This window comes from Danio rerio, chromosome 5 (genome assembly GCF_052040795.2).
Source record: "Danio rerio strain M-AB ecotype USA chromosome 5, GRCz13ab, whole genome shotgun sequence".
NCBI lineage: Eukaryota > Metazoa > Chordata > Actinopteri > Cypriniformes > Danionidae > Danio > Danio rerio.
This window is the reverse complement of record NC_141025.1, coordinates 19169543-19194771: the sequence shown is the minus strand read 5'-3', so window position 1 is coordinate 19194771 and position 25229 is coordinate 19169543. Positions and strand designations below refer to the sequence as shown.

The 25229-nt window shown below is 35.0% G+C and overlaps 1 long non-coding RNA gene across 7 annotated transcripts in view; it reads left to right on the top strand.

The window, feature by feature from the left end:
• Positions 1 to 25229, top strand: part of LOC141385789 (uncharacterized) — a 289458-nt gene that overhangs the window by 100084 nt on the left and 164145 nt on the right. Inside the window, exons 3-5 of one of the 7 annotated variants that reach the window (XR_015491092.1) lie at positions 5523 to 5595; positions 5701 to 5743; positions 5825 to 6975. The exons of 5 other annotated variants lie outside the window; for them this stretch is intronic. This is a non-coding gene — a long non-coding RNA (uncharacterized LOC141385789). Of the gene's footprint in view, positions 1 to 5522; positions 5596 to 5700; positions 6976 to 25229 lie in introns of those variants that run through there. One more of the 7 variants, XR_015491088.1, reaches the window with a different exon arrangement.

Sequence of the window (25229 nt, the reverse complement as noted above, 5' to 3'; positions counted from 1 at the left end):
TTTAAAAACACAAAAATAAAGTTTTAAGGTTTTTTTTAGGCGAGAATGTAGTTGTTTCAACATTATTTACAAAAATAGCATGTCTTTTGCGATGTGGTTCAGCTTATGCAGACCCTGTGCCCCAGACTTTCAGCGGGAGCTCTGAAACACCTGTGTACAGTTTTTGGTCTTTTAAATCTATTATTTATTCTCGAGTTTAATATTATGGCAGTGTTATTTTGTTACGTTTTATAATTGTCTTTAATTATTTTAGCGTGTCGTACACTGTTTGTCTGTGTTTACCAAATTGCTTAACATTGTCTTTATTTCCTACTGTTTACGTCTTGTACTTTATACTTGTTTAATGTCCATTGTAGTTTATTCAATCTGATAATTAAGGACACAAGTCTGTTTAACAAGACTTTTTACTTCACATTTATGGTTATTTATGTTTACATTTTCCTAAATCAAACATATTGATTTATCATATTAATATAAAAAATAATTATAAAATTTAGGGTGACGCAGAGGCGCAGTAGGTAGTGTTGTTGCCTCACAGCAAGAAGGTCACTGGTTTGAGCCTCGGCTGGGTCAGTTGGCATTTCTGTGTGGAGTTTGCATGTTCTCTCTGCGTTTGTGTGGGTTTCCTCCTTGTGCTCTGGTTTCCCCCACAGTCCAAATACATGTGGTACAGATGAATTAGGTAGGCTAAATTGTCTGTGGTGTATGAGTGTGAATGAGTGTGTGTGGATGTTTCCCAAGGATGGGTTGCAGCTGGAAGAGCATCCGCTGTGTAAAAAAAAAAAAAAAAAAAACCTGCTGGATAAGTTGGTGGTCCATTATAACATTGAGATTTTTTATAAATAAATCATTTTATTGTTAATAAGTTTAAACTTGGCAGCCGCAAGTCCCAACTTTGCGTACTTTGTATTGAGAAACAGCCAAGGTTTTAAAACCAACACATTTTTCTGCTTTACAGTTCCTAAGGCACACTTTATGTAAGGTTTTTTATTTGCGTTTTTATTTTAATTTTTTTGTTTTTTTAGGACAATAGTATCTCCAGCAGAAAAGATATCCAAAGACGTAGTTTTAAATTGTAAAGAAATCTGTTTTTTAAACTAATGAAAACAGCAGAAGTTAATGGTCCATTTTAATTATTAGGCCTGACATGTTTACTGTCCCAAAATATTTTAAATGTTTCTCAAAATAAAATCTATTGTGTTTAAAGGGCAAAAAAGTAAGTTTTTTACCCAGAGATTTAAAAAGGGTCATAACAGCAATCACAATAACGTGAAACTGTGATATGTTTATCCAAGGTTTATCATACCGTCAGAAACTTATACCGGCCCATGCCTACTCAAGTGTGAGAAAACTTTTATACATATACAATTCCATACTTTTTTTTTTTTTTTTTATTTCTTCTGTCAAGTACAAAACAAGAAATTCTGAAGACTATTGTAAAAAGCAGCCTCTGACATCTAAAGTGGGAACAAGAAATACTATGAAAGTACTGTATAACATTCCTCAATACATTTTCTTTAGTGTTTAACAGAACCAAGAAAATTAAATAAGCTTGGATGAGTATATGATGACAGATTTATAATTTTTGGGTATCATTTTGTGTATTTACTTTACCAATACCTCTTTAGTAAATATAAATAAAAAAACTAATTATGTATGAATAAAGTACGTATTAAAATAACTTATATGACCACTTTTAGATAAACATATGCTCCATAAAGATGCCAAGATACATTGTTTGCATGTTAACAGGATATTGCCAAAGGATTAATAAACATTACACATACACCCGCTCACATATGTGCACATAACAGAGGTATCAGTCTTCTATTGTTTGAACTTTCATGTTAGTGTTATGCACAGTTTATCACATTTTAAAAGTATTTTATTTATATGCAAAGTGAGCAGGCTGCTTTAATGAAAAAACAGACATACAAAATGTCTGTGTATTTTACCTCAACATTGTGTTTGATTTCAGCTGAAATCCTTTGTGTGGTTTTCAAAAATAGGAATAGGAACTGCTGCTAATTTGCATGCAATTTGCACATATTTTAAACATGTTTTTTTTTTCCTTCTTTTTTCCATTTTTGGTAGCTAAAACCCTGTTTCACTATGTAGACATCAAAGTTGCCCTTTAGAGTTTTTATAGTGATGTGGCCAGTTACCTCATTGCTTTCAATAAGAGACCTCTGGCATTATCAGACTGATGTGCATGTTTCCTGCCCACATATTAGTATTTGACCTCTTGACTATGATGACACTAGATTTTCCTTTTTTTAGTCAGTTATGTGTGCATTAGCCAGTTTTTGTCAGTGTTATGTTAAGGACTTTTCTTAGTACAGAATAATTCATTGTTCTCAGACATTTTCCTGCTTGGTATTAGGAATAGTAAGCATTTGCTGTAATTGCTGTCCAATGTCTTAAGTGTTGGTATTTTTAGTTTTTCATAATTCGATTTGGTGTAATTGAGTTTTCATCCTGGGGCTATACGCCAAAGATATTTTGCTAAATGAAAAGCCTCGAGTTCTCCCTCTCTCTCTTCTTTTTGTATTTACGTCTCTCTTCATGTTTACAGTTCATATTAAAGTCAGCATGAATTGCTGTTTGCAACCTATTTTAAAATATGACACATTTCTCTTTGAAACTGAATTTTTAACTAGACAAAACTGTAAGCCGATACTTTATTTTAAGTTTTAATTATTTGAATGCTAAAAAGTGCATGCTAAATTCTGTTTAGCTTAAAAGATGGATGAGCTTACATGTTTTTTTTTTTTAATATACATACCACTCATTTACAGTGTAAACTCAAAACTGTGTGATAGACACCCCACTAACCACTAGCTTTCAAACTTTTTCTATATCTTAAATCACATTTTTGAGGGTCTAAACATGCACAAAAACTCTCAAACCCTTTGCACACAATATGCAAATACCCTCAAAAAAGTATCGTGAAGCGAAATCAGAAACTGGACAGGAAGTCAGATATTTTTAACTTTCTTTAAAAAAAAAATAAGTTTTTGCCCTTTCCACGCGTTGTATTTTACCAAACATCTCCTAGGGATTTTATCAGATCAACATGAAAATGAGGTATTGCTATCTAAAGGCCTTGTCGATGTAAAATTGTGAAGATCTAGAGTTTTTGTCGAAGGGTGTTTCCGTGGCAGCCTCACAAACTTTGACGTTTCGCCAAGAAACAGGAAGTTGTTATAACTCAGGCATGCATTGTCTGATCTGCACCTGATCTGAACACATTTACAAGCCAATATTCAGGTTCAGTCATAATATTTGCTGACAATGGGAAGATTGGCATACATCAGTAATTTTCTCAGGTTTATACATATATATATTCTCTACCAGGGCGCAGCAGTGGCGCAGTAGGTAGTGCTGTCGCCTCACAGCATGAAGGTCGCAGGGTTGCATTTGGTGTTTCTGTGTGGAGTTAGCATGTTCTCCCTGCGTTCGCATGGTTTTCCTCAGGGTGCTCCGGTTTCCCCCACAGTCCAAAGACATGCGGTACAGATGAATTGGTAGGCTAATTTGGCCGTAGTGTGTGGATGTTTCCCAGAGATAGGTTGAGGCTGGAAGGGCATCCGCTGCGTGAAAACTTGCTGGATAAGTTGGCTGTTCATTTCTCTGTGGGGACCTCGGATTAATAAAGGGACTAAGCCGACAAGAAAATGAATGAATGAATGAATGTTCTCTGCCATCCTAAGGCCACTGGGTGGCGGTGAACCTGGATGTGAGGTATTTCATCACGGCTTGCAGCTTTAATTTTTATAGTGTGATCGTGATTTTATAATGTATTGAATCTTGAGTTTTTTGGTCTGTATTGAACAGTGGTATGAGTGTCTCATTACACATACACTCACCGGCCACTTTATAAGGTACACCTGTCAACCTGTTAACGCAACTGTCTAATCAGCCAATCACATGGCAGCAACTCAATGCATTTAGGCATATAGACATGGTCAAGATGATCTGCTGCAGTTTATATCGAGAATCTGAATGGGGAAGAAAGCTGATTTAAGTGTCTTTGATTGTGGCATGGTTGTTGGTGCTACACAGGCTGGTCTGAGTATTTCAAAACTGCTGATATACTAGGATTTTTACGCACAACCATCTCTGGGGTTCACAAAGAATGGTCCGAAAAATAGAAACTATCTAGTGTGTGGCAATTCTGTTGGCGCAAATGGCTTGTTGATCCCAGAGGTCAAAGGAGAATGACCAGATTAGTTCAAGCTAATAGAAAGGCAACAGTAACTCAAATAACCACTCGTTACAATCGAGGTTGTTTACAGAAGAGCATTTCTAAACACATGGAATCTTGAGGCTGATGGGCTTCAGCAGCAGAAGACCACACCGGGTGCCACCCCTGTCAGCCTAGAACAGGAAACTGAGGCTACAATTCACACAGGTTCACCAAAACTAGACGAAAGAAGATTGGAAAAATGTTGCCTGGTCTGAGGATCCTCGATTCTTTTGCTGCGACATTCGGATGGTAGGTTTAGAATTTGGCATCAACAACATGAAAGCATGGATCCATCCTGCTTTGTATTAATGGTTCAGTTTGTTGTTGGTGGTGTAATGGTGTGGGGGATATTTTTTGAGCATCACGTCAATGCCTCAGCCTACCTGAGTATTGTTGCTGACCATGTCCATCCCTTTATGACCACAGTATACCCATTTTCTGATGGCTACTTCCAGCAGGATAACGTGCAATGTCATAAACCGCGACTCATCTCAGACTGGTTTCTTTAACATGACAATAAATTCACTGTACTCAAATGGCCTCCACAGTCATAGATCTCAATCTAATAGAGCTCATTTGGGATGTGGTGGAACGGGAGCTGACAAATCTGCAGCAGCTGCATGATACTATAATGTCAATAAGACCAAAATCTGAGGAATATTTTCAGTACCTTGTTGAATCCAGGCCACAAAGGATTAAGGCAGTTTTGAAGGCAAAAGGGGGTCCAACCCAGTACTAGTAAGGTATACCTAATAAAGTGGCCGGTGAGTGTACTTATTCGTGAGAAATGTAAACAAAAAAGATCATATCAGGCTTCAAGCCATGCTCAATCTATTACATGTTCATGAGCATGTGCAGTAATGTACTTTCTGCAATTTATTTGATGTCCTTTGTTGTCCTTAATAACAAAAGCCCCTCTGTTATTTTTATGTTTTAATTTTTTTATTATTTTTTTATTAAATTACAAGCGGTCAGTTCAACGCATATGGAACATTTCTCAAAGCTTTTAATAACCCCATCATTAAAAACCATTGAGAAATTGTACATGTGCCTTGAATTGACCGCTTGTAATTTATTTTTAATACTACATTCTTTCTCTCGGATATAGAGCTATTATCTTATCGCACATGATGAAGATATAGAAATGCAGTCTGTGCATAATTTCATCAGTTCCGAGAGAGCAGTTATTAATAATATATCAGTATGAGTTCTCTGATAGAGTGCTGATTTTCACACACTTTTTTATTGCTCTGTTTCTTTGTTCCACATGCAGGCGCAAAGATTTATACATCAAGTGATAATAATCTTGCACTAAAAGCCTTTTCTATTCCGCCAAATCACCTGAGGTAAGCTACAGCCGGCACATCCTCAAGAATACTGATGATTCCGTCATATTTCCGTATCTAATACACACACAGGCGCGTGATTCCATCATGTTTCCTCTCTATCAGATTTTCCGTCAAGAGGTGAGCTGTGTTTGCGTGTGTGTTGGAGGTAGGCAGCCATTACTCGGTTCCTTCGGAAACACCTGTCTCCATGATGATAACAACCCTGCCCTCCTTTGTCTACATTAAGGTGAGAGCCGCATCCTCAGAAGCACACGAGCGGAGGACAGGAAAAAAAGAAAGATAAGACTGTTTTTCTCTCCGTGCCCCCGCTTCTCATTCCCGTGCGCTGTCTCTCCCCCCATTGTGTCTTTTTCGCTCTTTTTTTTATCAGCTTCAGAAGAAAAATGTGGCCGTGCCAAGTCAGAATTAAGTTTTACAGCGCTCGTATCTGTGTCTTTTATGGAGGGAGCAGAACTCAAATGTGAGGTACAAATTCCTTGCAAATTGGTTCAGAAGGCATTTATCTTTAAGGAGAAAGGAGATGAGCGAGGGAGAGGAGGGGAGTTCGAATAAGACACTTTGTAAAAGTTGCCTCGGTGGATTCGCCTTCTCTTGCTGATAGATGAGCCTTCTTCACCTCTATTGAAACGCAGTGTGATGAATGGGCAGGTCATTGATTCTGGCATGGGAAACACATCCTCCGCTCTTATGCATATTCTCCATAGGATACAGCAGATCACACGGGTCCAGCACCAATCCATTACTGCCAGGTGATCATTGTCAAAATCTCAGGGACTCATACAATAGTGTGACAGGCAGGAAGAGTGTTGGGTGTCGGGTTTGTGTGGATGCTGTTATAGGAGGCTTGTGATATAAACCCTTGTTTTTGTAAAAGAGATGGGGATTATTTTGGCTAGTGGGCTTGGATAGTGTTTGGATCATTTTAACAAAATTTCCAAAGCATTCAAACAAAAGTATAATACAGATTTATATTTTCGTTTTCTGTACATTTAAATGTTCCATCAAATGAAAATTGAACAAAAATAAATCAAATAAAACCATATTTTATTTTGATAAGATAAAATAAGATAAGATAAGATAAGATAAGATAAGATAAGATAAGATAAGATAAGATAAGATAAGATAAGATAAGATAAGATAAGATAAGATAAGATAAGATAGCGAATCAGATAATGAATAATTTGGGAATTTATTTGAGGGGATATTGAAATTAAGCAATGCAAATAATATTACCATAACATACTTAATAATTAGGTATATATAAGCACAGTATATATTTCATATTGCAACAATAACTATTTTTGTATTACATTGAGATATTTACATCTGTGATTAATATGTTGAATTATTATTATTATTTTTTTTTTTAATTCTTTAATCAACATAGAAATGGTAGAAAACCCCAGAAAAAAGTCATTTTTTTGTAAACCTGCATATTGGTTATATGTGTATATATATATATATATATATATATATATATATATATATATATATATATATATATAATAGAAAATTATATACTATAATGTAATAGAATATAATACTTGATATAATATAATATAATATTATATAATATAATATAATATAATATAATATAAAATTATATAATATATTATAATATAACATAACATAACATAACATAACATAATATAATATAATATAATATAATATAATATAATATAATATATTATAATAAAAAGTATTATATTAGGTATTTGGGGACATATATTGATTAAAATTTTACCTTTTCAGAGAATACTAAAAGCATTTGTAAGAAATGTATGTATTTGTATGTGGTGATGTATTGTGAAGCCAAAGACAATTTTCTAAAGTGTGGATAATAAACTCAACTCAACTCAAATCATATAATAAAATATAATGGTCAGAAAGTTGAACTTGTGATTCAAAAGTTGCAGGTTCGAGTCCAGGCAGGGAATTTAGATCACTTCCATCCTCAATAACATGGCTGAGGTGAATCCCTTGGGCAAGTACTGAACCCCCAACCCCTGTGTTCACAATGTGTGTGTGGGAGTCACTTTGGATAAAAGCATCTGCTAAACGTAAATCGTAAATCTTTTTTTTAGTGAGGTGACTTAAACTGCATTTCCTCGTGTTAACATGAGGAGACTTTTTTTCCGTTTTTAAATGCGTGTGTGTGTGCGCATGCTAGAGCAGATGTGGATGTGTATACCTGTTAGGCTAGGCAGACATCAGATTTGGGAGTGACTGCTTGTGTAAATACACATACACCTGCGTTTGTGTCTGTTTGCTTGTGTGTGTGTGTGTGTGTGTGTGTGTGTGTGTGTGTGTGTGTGTGTGCGTGTGTGCGTGTGCGTGTGCGCGTGTGCGTGTGCGTGTGCGTGTGCGTGTGTGTGTGTGTGCGTGAGAGAGAGAGAGAGAGAGAGTGTTTGCACTTCTTGTATCAGTGATGAGGTGACAGCACCTGAAGTTAATTGGACCGTCTTCCTGTTTCTGTCTTTCTAACAGCTTGTCTTCTTCCTTTTGCCCCCTCTATTTTCTTTCCCTTTGTAAAAGGAGGCATACATTTTTTTTCAGTTTCAGGATCCGTTCTACTTGCTGCTTTGATCAAAATACACACTAACTGAACAAAGATCTGTTAATTGTCTCAGAGTGGTCTTAAAAAAAAAGAAAAAAATATATATAAATATAAAATGTGCAACTATTTACAGAATTACTGTAAATATATGCATGGTGTGCACCGATACTGTGTTTGTTTGTGTGTGTGTAATAAACTTATCCAGAAGGATTTTTGTTTGTTTGTTTGTTTGTTTTCTTTTCAAAAACAACAATTTAGGCAAAACTCAATTCCATTGTAATGTCAGACATACAATGAATCAAAAATAGAGCCATAAAATTAAAAGAAAATAAAAAACACTAACACAAACTTTGTAAGGGGTCAAATAAAACCACATTCTTGAAATAAATCATTGTTTTTTTTTTAGCCTTCTCACCCTTCATCATTTTAAAGCCTCTACATAGGTGGCAAACTCCTTTTTTAAGACTATCGGATGGAGGAGCTGTTTTCAAAATTTTACATTCATGAATGCAGAATTTAATTAAAAAAGTAAACAATTTGCAGCTGAGGCATCATTTTGTTGTTCAAATGTACTCCAAATTTCAATATGTCCCAACCATAGATGGAAACGTTGAAATATATTGTTTTTCCAGTTACCAGCATCAGACCAGGAAGGATTAATCAAATTACAATGAAAAAAAAGAAATGTTCAACAGTTTCAATATCACTATTGCAGAATTGGCAAACATTACAATTCACATTCTTATTCAGAAGGTCAAGATTCACACACATTAAATAATCACTTTATATAGGTTTATTTTACATTTTTAGGAGATACGAAACAATGTTTTGGCCCAACGCCTTCCTCTGTGCGGGACACAATCTTCTCACTCTTACCTCTTAATCCACAGTCAGTAGTTAAACATCTCATTTTTGTTTCACTAAAGCTAACAACACAAGGAATATTTCCTCCACCTGTAAAAGCATTATCTCCATTGTACAGGAAAATAACATTTCAATGATCACTATTCACTTATTCATATCTGAATACAATACTCAGCTGATACAATACAATTCTGACAGTCCAAAACATGAAAAATATTGGTTTCATTATACACTCGAAATCATAATTCACAAATCAATTAAGTCAAGTCGAGCTTTATTGTCATTCCACTACATGTGTGGACAAACAGAGGAACGAAATATCGTGTCTCACAGGACAGTGGTGCTACGTAAATTAATCATAAATACAAACACAACACTGGACATAAGAGCTATTTAAAAAACCTATGCAAAACTAACATTTACTATAAAATACTTAACTATACTCATAAAACAGGCTATACAAGTACTTTTACATGAGACTGAACAATGTTGTGCAGGATATAGTGCAAGAGCGGCATTTAAGGTGAATATTGGGCAAAAGAGACATTTTAGGTTTAATATTGTGAAAGATTTATTTAAGGTTGAAGCAAGCAGTTCAACATGGTTGTGGTACATTTAAAGTAAACATTGTTTTCGTTATAGAGTCCTTGTAGATTTAGATAAAGTGTCAGGTGCATAAGAGAGAAGTGTGTTTCTACTGGCCCACTCATTTGAATGAAGCACATTTTGAATATGCACAATGTTTCCATGAGTCATGGAGTGATTAGGATAAGTTTGTCCTCTTACAGATCTTAAAACTAGACTAATTGTTTAAACTTATGAGGCTATGTTATGTTAAATTTGAACAAGGTTTTTGACTCAACTTCACAAGGCTAAAAGTGCCCGTAGTTGAAGAATGGCCCATAATAAGTAAAAAAAAAAAATACAAATTTATTTAAACTTTTATTTGAATCATGTGGGACCAACTCAGTTGCATTTAATTGTGTTAATAGTTTATTTTAGTTGGTGCTAAACAAATTTTGTTGGATGGAAATTCTGCTCTCAATTAAATTGAATTCATGTAATGAGTTATTCTTTTGATTGTGCAAAGTATTAAAGTCACAACAAAAAGCTGTTTTCCTAAAGAACCCAGAAGCGTTGCTGTTTCTCATTGCGCGTCGTTGGAGGTAATTTTATCTTTTAAGTGGACAGAAACTGACAAATTAACCTCTGTGTTGTCTGTCAGTCCCTGGGCTCCTCTCTCATCGTCCCCAGTTTTATTCATCCTGCAAGAGGGTAGGGTCATCATCTCCCCAATCTCTCTCTCTCTCTCTCTCTCTCTCTCTCTCTCTCTCTCTCTCTCTCTCTCTCTGTTTCTTTTTACCCTCTCCTCATATTAATCAAGAATCTAGACAGTTCCACAGGCTCCAATTCCACTTCAAAGCCAAACCATTTCCTGCAGTCTGAAAGGCCTGTCATCACCGTGTACGAGGCAGAGAGAGAGAGATGTGAGATGAGTGGGAGGAAGGCAGGCAAAACCGATAAAGCATATCCTAGAGATGCATGTGCGGAAAGGTCTGCGCCACCCGGGAAGCCAAAGTACGTTGGGATATGTGTGCGCTTCAAAAAAAAAAAAAAAAAAAAAAAACCTAAAATAAAATTCATTGACTCTTTTTCCCTCTCTCTTTTGAATTCCCCAGAAGTGTAAGTGGTGGTATCCTCATGTTCGCTGGCTCTGCATGAATTACATTGCATCCCGTGTGCCATTGTTGTGATAATGGGTAAAGTTATCTTCAAAGCGGAATGGGGAGCGCCGCAGGGTCGGAGAGAGGCAGCCTTCATACCGCGCCTAATCCGTGAAATTACACCTGCCACCCGCCTCCATGCCAGCCGCATTCCTAAAACTATTAAAATTAACAAAAGTTTCCGATAGAGACTTAATTAACATCCTGGCCTCTCCAGAAGCACCTTGCAAGCTCAGGTACTCTTTCATGTTTGCGAGAGAAAGGGAAGAAAGTGGGGGGAAAAAATAGTGCTAAATTAGATTTGGTTGAGAAATTGCCGAGGGCTCGAGGGTTCACGCGTACCTGCCTGACGCTTTGAGGAGATGAAACGAAACGGACGTCTTTTTGAACATGTTCTCGCTTTTACGTCATTAACGCTGCATCTTTGAGTGCTTTTCTGCTGGTTGTGTGGAGTAAAACCAAGTATATGTAATAAACTCTGTTGAGTCTTGCATGTTATTAATTCCTGTTAGAATCAAAGTGTTTAAGTGTTAAAAAAACTGTGGCAATTAGCTGACATGTCACTTTCAATAATTTGTCAGACTGCATTCAAAGGTAGGGAAGACTTCTTCCTCTTCTACCTTTCCCTTATACGATATAAACTTAAAAAAAAAAATTGTAAACTAAAAGTTTTCCATATTTTGTGATTCATTTTTTATTTACTTTTTATTATTTATGCTTTTGAATCACATTATGAGGCCATGATATTTATTCTGACAGCTTTTAACCTTAAAAAGTTTGAAAAAGGGAATTTTATGATCATTTTTTAATAGTTTAAAGTGATACATTGTCCTGGATGGTGTTGTATTTTATGCTGCAAAAACTATTTCTATACTATTTCTTAAGCGTTTTATTATTTCAAACTGCTAAAATGTCAATAAAAGTAACTTTGTAGAGTTAAATATTTTTAAACATCAAAAGTCAACAAAATCGAAAATAGACGGAAAACACAAAGTACGGAAACTGTTAATTAACAGTTTTTTTTAATGTAGCTTTTTTTTTTGCGTGAATTATCAAAAATATCAATGTTTTTTTTTTACTTCAGAGGTGTTCAGATATCAATATTTCAAGAGTTCACTCTTAGTTGATGATTGATTATGAAGCTTTTTCGGCATGCTGTCCCAGGAGAGAGCCCTGAGCTCATAAGATCCTCGATCCCGGGGCTCCCTCCCATGTGCAAGGCGAGAGGAGAGTTTGAGCTTAGGTAGATCTCGAGAACAGATAGTGATTGCTCTCAAGAGATGACTACTTACTAGGAGCATGTCTATGGTGCCGATTTGGAAGAGTCAATTAACTTAAGTTGCATGTTTTTGGATAAGAGGAAATCACAGAGCCTGGGGGAAACCCACATGAGCACGGGGAGAACGTGTAAACTCCACACAGAAACGTCAGCAGGCTTGGTAACGACTGGAACACCCAAAAGAAGGAGTAGGGGTGGAAGGGGGGATTCTTTAAAACAATGGCTGCTATATTTTTCTATTCTGAAAAAAGAAAAAGTAAAGCCCTAAATGAGAGCATTTTTATTTGAAATGTGTAGAAGGAATGAACAGTTCAGATGCAAAAACCTCTAAATGCTGTCTGAAATTTCCATCGAACACTTCAAATGTTATCAGGCTCTTATAGAATATGTTGTAGCAATTATTACTCCAACACTTATCATACTCTATATCAAAAGTCTTTAAATATTTTATATTGACTTTCATTTTCTATTGCATATATATATATATATATATATATATATATATATATATATCCAAAAATTTTATTCTTATTGTTAATATATATGTTATTATTATTTTAAGCTCATGTCTGGTTGTGGAAGCATTTCACTGCGCATCATACTGAATGACTCTGCATGTGGCAAATACAATTTAAATTTGAAACACATCCAGTAATTTTAAAGAAATTTTTAGGTGGTCTCTTCATTTTGTTTTCCATAGCTGTATATGAACATATTTAACATTTATGGACATGATATCTGGGTTAACTGGCATTTCTGTAAGTTTGTATGTTCTCCCCGTGTTGGCGTGGGTTTCCTCTGGGTGCTCCGGTTTCCCCCACAGACCAAAGATAAGTTGGATTAACTAAATTGACCGTAGTGTATGTGTGTGAGTGAGTGTGTATGAATGCTTCCCAGTATTGGGCTCCTGCTGGATGGGCATCCGCTGTGTATAACATATGCTGGATAAGTTGATGGTTCATTCCGCTGTGGCGACCAGGGGCCTCATGTACGAAGACTTGCGTGGAAATCTTACTAAAACATTGCGTACGCACAAAGCTGTAAATGTGCGTACGCAGAAAAAAATTCAGATGTATGAAACACTGCGTACGCCGAGTCTCACGCATATTCTTTTGTACATCCGAATGAACGTGAAACTGAGCGCAACATGCACGAGCACAAAACCCCTCCCTGCCTCCTCCCCCGTATGAATATGCTAATGACTATGTTAATGGTAAAACCCAACGAAAAAGCAACGGCAAAAGCAAGCAAAAAGAGAAACTTTGAACAGAATGTGAATTGGAGGTGCTGCTTTCGGAGGTAGATCGGAGAAAAGCGGTGTTATTTGCAAGTTTGTTTTTCGGAATTAACAACAAAAGAAAAAAAAATAGAGTGGGAGAGTTTAGCTGATGCGGTTAACACAGTTGGCTCTGAACATCGCACTGAGTGCATTTAAAAAAATAGTCTGGTTTATATCTGTAAAATGTTGCAGCACTCTGAACAGTCTCAGTGGCGCGCTCGTAAGATGCATGTGATCATGTTTTGACACGTTCGAGCATGAACTCGGCTTGAATCCAGCGTCTGATGAACTCTTTCTTCTTTTTTTTCCCCCGCTACATATCATATTTTGCCTACTATTTATCACGAGAAAGACTAGTAGGAATCATTAATAAGTTTGTGCATCATATTTTATTTGCACATTTATTGAATGGAAATGTTTCTGATTCACGCATGCAAATTCATCTTCAGATAGTGTCTTAATAGCAATGTGCGTGCAGTAGATCGCTCAGATTACATTGGGAAAACAGGCGACCGCTGCAAATTGTGCTTTAATGTTTAGCTGGTCAACTGTATGGTATGGAAATCTTACATACCTACTAGATGAACCCGTCTCATACAGCTGCCATTGCAAGGATCAGACACTTTGTAGAGAAGAATTTAACACAACTGCCTGTAGGAGTCGCCAATGGAAATAAAACAGACACGCACAAAAAATGTGCGTACGCCTGCCAAGAAGCTGCCGTGAACCTGCGCACATTCCCACGTTCAGTTCATTGTTAGTAAATCCAAACGTGAGCGATTCTGAGCGTGAAACCTGGCGTACGCAAAGTTTTTGTGCGTACGCAGCGTTGATACATGAGGCCCCAGATGAATAAAGTGGCTAAGCCAAAGGAAAATAAATGAATGAATGAACATGATATCAGAAGTTACATCAGAAATGAACATTTTCCTAAAAACACATACCTCTTAATGGCAATTCCAAATGTCTATTTTTTCCTGCATGAGACCACAAATAAATGCCAGACTTTTGATCTTTCTATTTTTCAAATAATATAAAAAAATTCACAAAATTTAAAAGCATAATATCAATGTCATTTCAATGCTTCTTGTGAAAAAATAAGCGTATCTTAATGATTTCTGAACAATCTTGTTAAAAAGTACACTGAAAAAAATTATTTAAAGTTGATTACTTGGAATTATTAATTTTTCAATAATATTTTAATATTAATTGGTTGTAAAGAATTTATGGCTGAATTGAAACTAATTAAGTTGAATATTACACAATTTAATTTGTTTAAATTCAACAGATACTGTATAAATTGTTTGCAGCAATTTTGCAGAAATCATGTTTTTTCAGTGTAATTGTAAAGTCACACTTTATTTTGATAGTCTGTTTGTTGAATTTAAGTTACATTGCATCTACATGTCAACTAATTCTCAATAGATTATAAGTAGACTGTTAGGTTGGTGTTAGGGTTAGTGTAAGTTGACATGTACTTGCAAAGTTTCTTATAGTCAGTTTGTCTGTTGAAGGCGCAGTATCAACAGATATTAAGCAGACAGTTTACTAATACTCAAATGGACCATCAAAACAAAGTGTTTCCAGTTGTAATTTTAAAATACCCTTCATTGTTTTTTTTTTGCGTTTTTTTAAATATTCAAATTATTCAGCTTTGGTGAGCATAAGACTTTCAAAAACTTGTTTTATTTTATTTTACAGACACCACCATTATGAACTCATACAAAAGCATATGTATAGATTTTAGTCTCTATGCTATCTCTGTTCCTTTACTAACACATCTCTTTAAAGCAACCTTCCTCCTAACGTGCAGACTTTACTGTCAAGCTAATGGTGTTCACACTCTATGAAGCAAATGAATATTATTGATGGACCTGTCGCAGCTAATTAATCAGAAACTGATATATGTAATGATTTCTGCTTCAGATTGACAAAATGGTTGTTCGCTTTACTGAGTATGGCATTAGACGCGTGGAATATGGCCAATATACTTTCACAGCAGATTAAGAAGCTACATTTAAAACGCTATCACAAGGGCCTTCTCGGGTTCCCATCTATATATGGACACAATTGATAAATAATGAGAGTGATTTGTGTGTAATCCGTAGGTGTGTGTAATTAGTGAGTCAATGAGTGAAACGCCACTGTGGTTTGATGGGAAAATCAATGTCTACCCTTGGGATGTACACTGTAGCTAAAAACAGTCTGGTCAGCTGAATGCATTTTACAGGAATTTTAATATCTAAGATTTCCCATTTGCTGTCCATCATCTGTATGGAAAGCAATATTGAGGGATGGTTCACCTAAAAAGTCTGTCTGTCATCATGTATTCACTCTGTGCTTGTTCCAGTCCTGTTTGAGTTTCTTCTGTTAAACACAAAGGGAGATTTATCAAAAATGTTGGAAAGCAGCAGCCATTGACTTCCATTGTATTCTTTTCCTTCCGAGTACCTACAATGGATGTCAAGGGCCGCTTTTTTCTAACTAGTTTCTTGTTTTGTGTTAAAAGAAATAAATAAATTCATTAGTTAAGTTTAGAACAGAGTTGCCCAAACTAGGCTCACGGGCCAAAGTTGACCTTTGGTAACCTTTTATTTGGCCCACCATCCAATCTGTGGTTAGAGTGATGGGGAGGGTTGGGACGAATGCCTTTAAAAGACATTGTCATTTAATATATAAAGTATCCTTTTGTAACCTTTTTAGTTTGTTTGTTCTATTGCTGAGCTACAAAAAATATTATTTAAAAAATAAAAAAAAATAAATTATTAATTACCCATGACGTCTTTAATGTATTACAGTTGGTATATTTGCCTTCGGCCGACAGCCCTCAATCAATATTGGTTTTTGGCCCTTTATAGAAAAACGTTTGGGCACCGCTGGTTTAGAACCACTTGAGTGTCAGTAAATGCTGAAGATATTTTCATTTTTAAGTGAACTATATCTTTTAATTCTATTAATTCTATTGTTTCTATTAATGTGCCATTTATTCATATGTTTAAAACAATTTTTTGTAAAATTTATTTTATTTTCCAAACTACCGACGATGTGTCTTCCAAATTTTTGTAGAAAATGTTGCCATTTAGACCTTTTATTGCATCTAATAACAAAATATGCTACATTTTCGGACTAATTGTCACTCAAAAAAAATATCTAAATGACTTAAGTTTTTATTAAAATGTGGAAGACATATTAGCAAACCTTTCTAAATTAAAACAAACATTTTACTCAAATTCATAACTGAGAAATCTCAAGTAAAGCCATCTTTATGTCTATAGCTCTTTTACAATGTATTGTATCAAAGCTGATACAATGATAGAATAAAAAGCCATACCAATATTTCAAATTTGTCAAACAATTTCAGCATATCAGGCCAGAAACAAAGGTGAAGTTCTAATTAGATTAAAACTGAATTTGTTTAGATTAATACAAATGTCACTGTAAAAGACAATCCCAGTGGTTTTGTAATTTTATTCTGTCATTCAGGCTCCTCTTCCTGCAACATCTTGCTTTATCCATATTTGTAAAGTATCATCAGAATGTTCAATTTTTGGATCGCACTCCCATACCCCTCCCGTTTTTAGGGTAATATCCAGGCCCACTATTACACCGAATCTGCATGCACACTATTACACAGAAATCTCCACAGAATTACACAGTGTTCTACACATCCCACGTCCCTTGTGTTAAGTTATTACATACTTTGGCTAAATTCATTATATTTTGAGCTACCAACGAACGTGACACATTTACCATGCTCAAATCCATCCAAACCATCCACAGAAAAATAAGAAACGAGTCTGCAGATTCCGTCTGGACCTGGCTGTGGCTCATTCTGGATAAACACACCCCTGAGGCACTTTACAGCGCTCTTGTGCTGCTGAACCATGCATTTTAGATAGATCACAAAAAAGGAAGCTTCACATTTACCTGTAAATACGAACCAGAAATCTCCTTGTATTTAACAGGCCACCCAGAAATGAAATTTTTAAAATTATTTAAGCACTCTCTATAGTTATTTCATATCTGTAACCATTTCCTTTCTTTTTTATCTGCTGAAAACACAATTTAAGATACTTTAAAGATTCCTCCTTACCCCAATCTGTTCTAAACCGATATACCAACGCAATATAACGGCAATTCGTAACTTTTTGATTTATAGGGTGATTCGTATAAATTCGTACGATCTAATCCGTACAATTTAGGACGATTTGCTCATCACCAATAACTGTTGGGGTTAGGGGTGAGGTTGGGTGCCATGCCTCCTTTTTAAAATCGTACATTTTCGTTCGACTTAACTCGTACAAATTTGTACGAATTAGCCACTAAACTGACAACACGTAAAATACTTACGTTTCCTCGAGATAAGGCTGGATATACCGTAGTTTCCAAAAGTTTTTCAGAATACTTATACTGTGTGTTAATGAAAAACACATTGAACAACAAGAGGAGGACGAATGATTAAATTATGACAGAATCTTGTTTCTATTCCATAATGTGATTTACATTATGAGAATCAGAATATTTAAAATGATAATAATAAGTTAGGCTGGATATTTGAATCTGCTCATTTATAGTTGATTGAATAGAGGAAAGTAAGAGAGGTCTGTCATTTCACCCAACATTAGGTTAAATTCTGAGCACAATTTTTTTTTTTTTAAACATGCATGAATAAATTATTACACAGCAAGCTCAGGAACATGCAATAAGATATGCAAAATACAAATATGGTGCGAATTTTTATTTCATATTTACTTTAAAGTATGCCTGAATCTCCAAAATTTACATTTGGTTATTATTTATTTATTTACTTCTGTGTGTATGTTTAAACGAAACCTTATACTGGTTTTACAAACTCTGTCAAACACAATGTTATAAATACATTTTATTAACTTTCATTAAAAACTATGCAATCAAATTTAATTTTAAGAACTATCTGAAATATTTATTGTTTTACTCAAATTATACTGAAATTGGAATTAAACTGGAGTTTTTTTTTTTTAAACTAAAAGTTTTTTTTTTTAGTGCATGAATGAATGGTTCACAACAAGCTCAAGATAATAATCAAAATACAAATTCATTGTGAATATTCATTACATGCTTACTGTAAATATACCTACACTGTTAAAATATTTGACCTTAAATTCACAGTAAATTACTGGACAATAATTGCTTTACTTTCACTGTAAAATACTGAATGTAGATTCACAACAAATTACTTTGAGGTAGTTAACAGTAATTTACTGTGATTTTGGTTCATTAAATTACTGTGAAATTACAGCCATATAGTGTAACTTCACAGTGGATAGTGAAGTCCATTACTGTGATTTCACAGTATTATCTTGTAGAATTAACTATGTTTTATTGTGGCTTTCCTTGGCTAATTTACCCTGACTGTGAAATGATTTGGGGTGTTTAAGTCTTTAGTTTTATGAATCAATACTTGTGTTCCAGCTTATTACGTTTTTGACTAAGCACAAAGTTATATTCATTAAAAATATTTAATATTTCATTGTTAACCTTGCAAAGGTGCAGTCAGCCAAAAATGAACATTTTCTATGATATTCATGTTGTTTCAAAACAGGATGATTTTCTTTCAAGTTTTTTGAAGATGTAATTCAAAAAACAAATTTTTAGGGCTGCAATACCATTCTGTTATGTCTAAAAATTAACAAAAAAATAGTTTTGTATTAATGTCTATGTTGAATGAAATTAAAAATTCTGAAAACAGCGCATTACTGTAACTTTTTTACAGTTAAATCCTGTAAAGTGATACTCATGTAATTTGCTATAAAAAATTACAGTAACTGGTTGTAAAAATCTGGAATTGTTTTACAGTAGATCTCAAAAATGTACATTTTGTCATCATTTATTTACTTGTGTGTATGTTTAAATGAAACCTCATACTGGTTTTATATAATGATTTAATGAATCAGACACTACCAGACATAATGTTGTAATTAATAAGTTTAATAAAGCTTGTTCATTTTTATGAAAAACTATTTGATCAAATTTAATTTTCAGAACCATCTGAAATATTTATGTTTTACTCAAATTATACTGAAATTGGAATTAAACTGGACTTTTTGTTTTGATGTGATTTGTATCTCAATCAAGTTCAGAGAAAATTCAGCATTTTGTAAAACATGCATGAATTGTTCACAACAAGTTCAAGCTTTTTCATTGCATGCCTACTTTAAAGTATACCTGAATCTCAAAATTAAATATTTAACCATCATTTATTCACTTTTGTGTGTATGTTTAAATTTAACCTCATACTGATTTTATATACTTGTTTAACAAACCAGACTCTATCGGACACAATGTTGTAATTAATTGGAACCAAAAGCTTACTAATTTTCCTGAAAAACTATTTAATCAAATTAAATGTTCAGAACACTATGTATTATTCTATGTTTTACTCAAATTATACTGAAATTAAACCTAGAATTTAACTGTATTTTTTTTACATGTCACTGAAATTGAAGATTTTGAAACTGAGATTTTGTTTCTGCCTGTCTACATGATATGATGGCAGCTTGACTCAGATCAGCTCTAGAACTAAAGTTCCTGTCCTCAAATAGTAAGAATAACAGCCACAATTTGTGTTTCATCATGCGTTTACTAAACCAAATGGCGCCTTTCATTCACACAGACAAGGATGCAGTATTAATATTTAAAATTGTTACATTAATGAAAAAATGTACACTCGCTCATTAGCATTTGGCTTAGTTCCTGATTTAACAAGGATTACCACCGCTCAATGAACCGCCCATAACTCTGGCATATGTTTTATGTGACGGATGTCCTTCTAGCCACAACCCAGCACTGGGAAACACTCATACATGCTCTCATCCACACACATGCCATACACTACAGCCAATTTAATCAACTCACCTATACTGTATATCTTTGGACTGTGGGGAAAACCGGAAGAAACCCACACAGATATTGGGTAGAATATGCAAACTCCAATAATTTTACAGTAAATTTTAAATAATTTTATTACATTACAGCAATATTTCCCAGTAGTTATTGAATAAATTCTACAGCTATGTTTTTTTTCCATTTAATCCAATTGAAATTGCTCCAAGATGGTGCTGTTATAAATTAAAATGACATAATTATTAGTACCCTCCTTCGTTATACTCCACAGGCAAGTCTTAACAAATGACCGCACCGCTTAGGTCCACTTGGTGTTGATTTCAGGCCCTGCTCTTTATGGAAACAACCTGTTGCCGATGTGTTTGTGCATGCGAGCAGCAGGTGGTCAAGCTAACGATGCTATCACGCGCACGCTGACGGCACTAAGCTGACAGCTCAGTGTCTGGGCTCTCACCGCACTCTCTCCTGCTGCCAGATCCAACACTGACCTTCATAATGTCCTCATTAATCAGTAAGAGCTCGGAAAATTCCTATCATTTTACTATGAGCTGGAAGCTAAGATGCTGCATTGCATTACTTTACCACTAACCTCTTGATCTAGCAATTTAGATGCGCTTGGAGTGCTTTAAAGAGTCCGTGAGGGATTGCCTGAGAGCTAATATTAGGGCAGATGCTGAAAACAAGAATGTACAGCATGTTTTTGTCCAGCGTTATCCTCTTTTTTTCTGTACGTTACTACAGTGTTTTAAACTATGGGTTATACTTCTGATTTGGTGAAACGTACTTAAAGGTACACTCTCATAAAAAATGGTACAATGTTTTACCAAAGACAGTACAAACCCTTGTCACTGGGGCAGTACCTTTTTATGGAACAGAATTGTATCTTTAGACAAAGAAACAGTTTGTAGCATTGCAGTTTGTACCTTTAAGGATATGATTTGTACCATGGGAAACCAAAATGTACTGTAGGAAGGAAAATTATCATATGCATTTGTTTACGTGGCAAAACGTGTCTTTTTAACCAAGAAGGTCTATACTGACTCCACAGGCAGAAACTGATTACATCAGGGCCTGGTGTATGGACTTTGGGGGTTTTACGATGTGGTCAGGTGTTGATTGGTCAGTTTGTATGTCTCAGCATTTGGGCTTTGGTCACATGGTCAAGAAAGATACACAAGAGTACATTTTTCTCTGGTCTCTTTTCCTGCTTTGGGCTTTTCTTGCTCTTCTCTGACTCTACTGCTATCAGGCTATCTTCGGGGCCTACGCTCTCTCTCTCTCTCTCTCTCTCTCTCTCTCTCTCCTTCTCTCTCAGGTAACTTTATTTTATCATCTCGTTTTATCATTTTATAAAGAGCATAGTGAAAATGGAGAGATTGTGCACTATTTTTGATCTCTCATGAAATTATCATTACATTTGGTATTTTAATGAGACATTAGTTATACAAGCGCATCTTTTTTGAGTTCACCTTTTGTTGCGTTTGTTGTTTTTTGTAATTTTTGAATTTGTTAATTCTAATATGCTGCTTTTTAATATTCTATTGATGGACTGAGGAGAATAATGCCACCTTATTTATTTTGCGTTTGACTGATTCTTTCCATTTAAAGGAAATAACTCCCATAGACACATGAAGCATCATTGGGCATGGGTGGATATTTAATGAAAGATACAGCAGGTTCATGCATGTGGTGTTTATGCAAAAACTCTATACCTAGAGCGGTAACTTTTTTTATCAATTACAAATTTCAGCATGAGCTTAGAGCAATAAATAATTAGAGCCATCTGCTGGGAGTTAGTGTCATTCTGCAGCGGTAAATGCTGATCGCTGGATCCAGATGCCTTTGAAAGCTCACTTCCTTTCAACTGTCACAGCGCGTGGCTCAAAAGGGCTTCCATGCTGCTGGTACAAATTCAAAGCGATGGTTGAATTCATCAGGTAAATACAACATGCATTTATTAATGAAGACTCTTTGGCTCAGTTTTAAATGTAAGAGCGAGTCTCGGTGAGTTATAACAGAAAATAGCAGGTCAAAATGCAGTGCAGAGTGTAACACTGTCACAATATAAAGTTGTTGTTTTTTATTTTAAAATCAGCATTTATTTTGAAACAGCTTAGTGTGGCAAGATAGTACATAACCTTTAGGAAATCTTTATCAAGAATTAGTTTACATTAAATACAGTACATGAAGTGAAATTAGGGTAAATTACAAAAGATCATATGTCTCTGTATGATAACGCTACTGTATGCAAGTTGATTTGTATAAATAGTATTATTATTAGTAGTAGTAGTAGCAGTATTATTATTAATAGTAGTAGTAGTAATTGCACTTCACTTTAATTTTGTTTCTTTACATTGTGATGTTTTTCTTTAATTCAGTAAGTCAATTCTGAATTTCTGATCCAAACTGAATGTGTATCTGAGCAATGTTTAAATCTGTAATATATGAGGGATGACATATAGTCCTTTGTATTTGCAGATTTCTTGGTTTATTTTAATTTTAGGCTATATTTTCTGATGGCAAAGGTGTAAGGTGTAAAAAAGATTTTTACAAAGACAGTATTCATGAAAGTTAAAAAAGGTTTAGAATGGTTTTAAAGATGATGGGTCAAAATTGACCACCAAGACAATCTTTGTACTCTAAATGTGCACAGCTTAAATGTGTACATAAAATATGAAAATATAAAATAATTAATTTTTGTTGGGGTCAGTTTAGAAAAAGTTTATCAAAAAGATTTTTTTTTTCTACTTTTAAAATGGTCACCTGTAGGTCATGAGAAGGGATAAGGGGTTTATTATTTTTTTTATAACATACAGGTGGATGGACATTGTTCTGCTTTTTACACAACTATTTCTCACATTTGAGCAGAATATTGATTTGTGCCTGTTTTGTTAGCTAAGTGAATGCAAAGTATTTTTTTAAAGGAAAGGGGTTTGCACAAAGTAACATGTGTTAGGATGCAGGTTGTTGTATTCATAACAGATGTCTGTTATTTCTAATATGTTTATGGTGCAATTCTGTCTTTTTTGTGAAATTGCACAAAAGATTTAAAAGTGCTAATCACATTTGTTTGGTTGTTTTATTATAACATGTAACCGCTGTTTAAGCAGACCGAATGGCCTATTTTTTCCCTGTAAAAAAATAACCTGCCTCTAGCTGGTCAACACAGCATGATTCTATAGATGTACAGTTTGTAGCCAAGCTAAAATGGAGAGAATTCTTACGTAATTGGGATCTTGAGAAAGACCACACAGACTAGTATGAAGGCCAACTACCAAGGGAGTGTTACAGCTAAAAATGAATACCACAGTGGTGTGCAAAAAATAATGCAGAGGCCAGATCTGTTAAAAACTGAAGTATTGTTGCTGAGGAAGTTTATTGGGGAAGTTTTTTCTCCCCTTTGAAGGGGAGTTTTTATTTTCTAGTACGTGTTTTTCTTTTTTTGTTTGTTTTGTTTTTTGCACAGACACCATTATATTTTAATAATAAATATTGTGAAGATTTTACCTCTGTAATTTCATAAAGTGTGTATTTTGCACAAATAATACTATTAATAATAAACTACTAATAATTAACTGAGGCCTTGAGACGAAGTCCATAGTTTCAAATTTTGAGTAATATGATTATTTTTTTCACTTTAGGGAACATAATATTCTAATTTTTTATTTTACTTGAAAAAAACAACAACAAAAGCTTCTCAATTCTAAGAAAATGTTTGAGTTTCAGTTCATTTTAATGACGTGTTTTTCCTGACACAGTCTATTGTTGCGCGCTTCTCATGCAGGCTACTTGTAATATCAAAGCCTCGTGGGCGTGGTCACATTAACTCAAATGAGCTCAGACTGAGAAACTAGACATAGCGTTGGTTTCATATTGATTACTTTATCAAACAATATTAGTTTTCAACATGCATAGCTGCATTTAAAAGTAGACACTTCAAGCTTTATAAAGATATGTGTCTCATGTCTGGGTGTTTTGTTTTCGTAGAGTTTCAACGCATTTTACTGAAGCGTTTCTTAAAACAGTTCAGACAGATTGACAGATTGCCTACACTGTTTATTAAACTTGTTTTGCAAAAGCACACACGTTTGTTGTTGTTGTGAGTGTACACATTTAAAACTAGACACCTAACAGATTCGATTGATGTATTGATCTTATCTGTACGATCAAAACTGAAAGTGTAATTTAGGTTCATTTCAACTCAATGAGGTAAAAACTTGTCAGAATGCGTATTCGCGGTCTTCGACCCCATGGGGTTAAAGTGCAGACTCTTGGTCATGCAAAAATATCTCCAAACCGTTTCTATATACACATACAATTACCGTAATGTCACATGGTTATCTAATTTTTTATTTACATTTTTTTAACTGAATTTAAACCAATATAGATGTGGCTACTGAGATTGCGCAAGTGAATTAAAGTGATCTCACATGTTACTTCAGTAATGTATGGCACAGCACAACGTGGTCTAACACAAGAAATGCATGGCCAGCAGGGGGCAGTTATGTAACATAGTAAACATACTAAACCGATTTCAGGGTTCTGCCACTCTGGTCTTGTAAGCTCTTGTCTTGGTGGCAGAGCTCGGACACTAGCTCTGTCTCGTCTTGTTTCTGTCATTATGTGCGGCCGCATCAAGCGGAAGCGCGGGCTCTGCGTGCCTCGGATGCGCGCATGCTCTTGTACTCGTGTTTGTGTTTTCGTCTGTCTGCAGCAGTTTTGGTTGGCGCTGGGATGAAACATGCACGCTGCGTGTGTGAGTGCACGGTGAGTGTTTTCATTCATCGTGTACTCGTGTCTTTCGTTCAGTCTTCTGTTGGTTTTGTGTTTAGCACGTGGTGCGTGTTTACATGCACTGTGTGCTTGTGGTTATGAACACGCTGTTAATGAGTTATCTCATTAACTGCATGTCCTAGTCTTGTTTTATGTGAGCGCATGGCTTGTGTTGTCTCTTTGTGTCATGCGCTCTCCCGTCTATTGTCTAGTCCCACCCTCCTTGTTAACCCATTATTAGTTAATTATGTTCATCTGTTTGTGTTTATTTCC